Consider the following 3035-nt stretch of genomic DNA (forward strand, 5'->3'; position numbering starts at 1 on the left):
TTTTGTCAAATTTTTATGATATCTTCAAACATATATTTTATTCAAAAATAAAAACATTATCGCTTTCTCAAAATCATATAAAGCCATATTATAACATCGACTAAGATAAATAATAAAATTAAATATTAAAATCACGATGTATCTCATTGCATTGCACGAGTATGCTTCCAATATGTATGTATCTTTAAACTTCATTGATAAAAATTGTAACAAAATCATTCATATTTTTGTTTATGTTGTTTTTTATTTTAATAAAACTTTAAATTATTTACATGTAATTTACAATTTTAAAAACACCAATAAATAAATTACTAATATGTATAAAATAATAGTATTTGAAAAATACAAAAAAGATTAACCAAAAAGTTGAAAAAGAGTCTACTGAAATCAACCAAAACCCAAAAAGTCCCTCAAAATTAAGCAAAAAATCAAAGGAAAAATAGTCTATCAAAGTCAACAAAAAAGATTTAAAAATCCCTCGAAACGGTAGAATTCAGCTAAAAATACATCGGAAAACTTTGTGGATCTTTGACCCACCTTAAAGGTGCAACTAATTCTAAGTCCGTCGTTGATGAGAAATGGGACCGGTACAACAAAGCAGACAAACACATAAAAGATGAAAACTACACATGACTTGCAAATTCCATCCAAAAATTAGTCGTTTGGACGTCATATCGATGGCTTAATCATACCTATCAACAGAACCTAGTCCGTTTCTTCTGTAGCGGTCATTATCTATTCATTTTCATTATTAGAATCGATTCTAATTATTTGGAAATTCATAATTAGCAATTACTATGAAAATGACATAAACAAGTGATTTCACCACAAAATTAACAATCAATAGGATTATATTGCATGATTCTTACCAATAATAGTCATAATAATAAAACTAATTTCATATTAAACAAATAATAAATAGAATCATATTAAAAAATAAAGAAGAAAGCTTTGTGGATTTTTCGATTCCCACCAAATCCTATTCTCCGAGATAACAGGTTTCTTTAATTCCTTCATTCATTATACTCCGAGAAGAGATAACGGATTCCTATATTTTGCTCATTCCAATTGCTCCGAGATTACAGATTTCAGTGATTTGATTTGTTCATTCATTACTCCGAGATTACATAATTATATGATTTGTTCATTCATTACTACCAGATTACAGATTTCTATGCGAGATTCAGATTTCTATGATTTCTTCATTCATTATTCCGAGATTACAGAATTATATGATTTGTTCATTCATTACTACCAGATTACAGATTTCTATGCGAGATTCAGATTTCTATGATTTCTTCATTCATTATTCCGAGATTACAGAATTATATGATTTGTTCATTCATTACTACCAGATTACAGATTTCTATGCGAGATTCAGATTTCTATGATTTGTTCATTCATTATTCCGAGATTACAGATTTCTATGCGAGATTCAGATTTCTATGATTTGTTCATTCATTGCTGCAAGATTACAAATTTCTATGCGAGATTACAGATTTCTATGGTTTTGAGTTTTCGTTCATTGAAAAAATGAAGATCATCGTATGTGTTTATATGATATGCTAATCAGATAGTTTTTAAAATCTATGAACTCGAACAACAATGAATCTACACATTGTAAATGACATAAACGAAATAGCAAAAATGGAAAAATATAAACGAAACGAACCTGAAAGCTGGATGAATCAGATCAAAAGCGATTTGAATATCGTATCTCCTTGAAATGCTTCAGTTACGTGTTGCGATGTGTTGATCATTTGTGAGATATGATAGAAGAACAAAAGAACAACGCGCTCCGTACATGTTGGTATGTATATAAAGAAGAAGAAACCACATAGAAGGAGAGAGATGGTGGAAATGGTGTCTATGAGAAGGTGAATTTCACCTCCACCACAAGGGGACAAAAAAGCTAGATTTGGATACGTACACGTATATGTTCCACAAATTCTCAATAATTTCCCTCACTTTTCAACGATCCAGATTAAAGGCAATAAATTGTCATTTTATCACTTCAACACATTATGGCTCTATTTATTGGATTCAAAGACAGCTTGGGAAACCATAAGGGTGGTGTCTGATTGGTATGAGCTTAGTTTTAAAGATCAAAAGTATTTTGAGGTCTTAGGTTCAAATCCAAGGAGGAATAAAAATTCCCTTGTGGCCATGGAGGTTCAAATGCGGTGACTTCGAACTATCTGTAAAGCAGGTGGTTATCCTGGGATTAATCGACTCGCATAGTGGGTTGGATATCCAGGTTAATAAAAAAAAACAAAGACAGCTCGAGAAGGGTGGTAGGGATTCTGAAATTTAGATGATTGAAAGCATATGGATGTAAATAATTTCAAAACTAAATGATTTATTTTAATCAAAATAGTTATAGGTTATTATTTGGTTTTCGGGTTAAACGGTTCGTTTTTTGATTATTTTTTTACTAGTTAGGTTAATCAAGTATTACTTTATATTATAATTTTGTTTAGAGTGAATTAATTATGGATGCGTTTTGATGTTTTCTATGATTATGGTTCTTACGGTATGTTTATTGTGGATTTGGTTCTTGTGATATTATGTTTGTCTTGGTCATGGTTCATCTACCTAATGTCGATAAAATAAATCTGTAAACTTAGCTAAACCAAGGATCATTTTAGTCTTTTTTTAATAAAAGTAAAAATAATATTTTTATAAACACCGATATATGTATAAAGAGAGAGCGGTAGATTATTATGCAACCATTTATATTTGTATAGCTAATACAAATCAATCTCAACCGTCTATTTAATTTGATGAATATGTGATTTCTTAAAAGTTTTGAGTGTATCATAATATATTTTAATTGATTGGGTTGTATTGGTTGTACAAATGTGATGAGTTGCATTTGAAACGTCCTCTCTCTCTCTCTCTCTCTCTCTATATATATATATATATAGAGAGAGAGAGAGATACTTGGGATCATGTGAGACCAAAGGTTTTTTTCATGAGACCCGTAAGACCAATTCTCAACCCTTTGATTAGATCTACAATAGTCAGATCTGAAC

General features: G+C 30.0%; 1 protein-coding gene across 1 annotated transcript in view; it reads right to left on the reverse strand.

Moving 5' to 3' along the window:
- Window positions 1–1786, reverse strand: part of LOC112512548 (protein PIN-LIKES 7-like) — a 17773-nt gene extending 15987 nt beyond the window's left edge. The window contains exon 1 of the mRNA XM_025118569.1: window positions 1673–1786. The gene's annotated coding sequence lies outside the window, so the exon portion shown is untranslated. The remainder of the gene's footprint in view (window positions 1–1672) is intronic.
- Between the last annotated feature and the right edge of the window lie 1249 nt (window positions 1787–3035).

Source organism: Cynara cardunculus (genome assembly GCF_001531365.2).
Source record: "Cynara cardunculus var. scolymus isolate 2C chromosome LG 5, CcrdV1, whole genome shotgun sequence".
In the NCBI taxonomy this organism is placed as follows: Eukaryota; Viridiplantae; Streptophyta; class Magnoliopsida; order Asterales; family Asteraceae; genus Cynara; species Cynara cardunculus.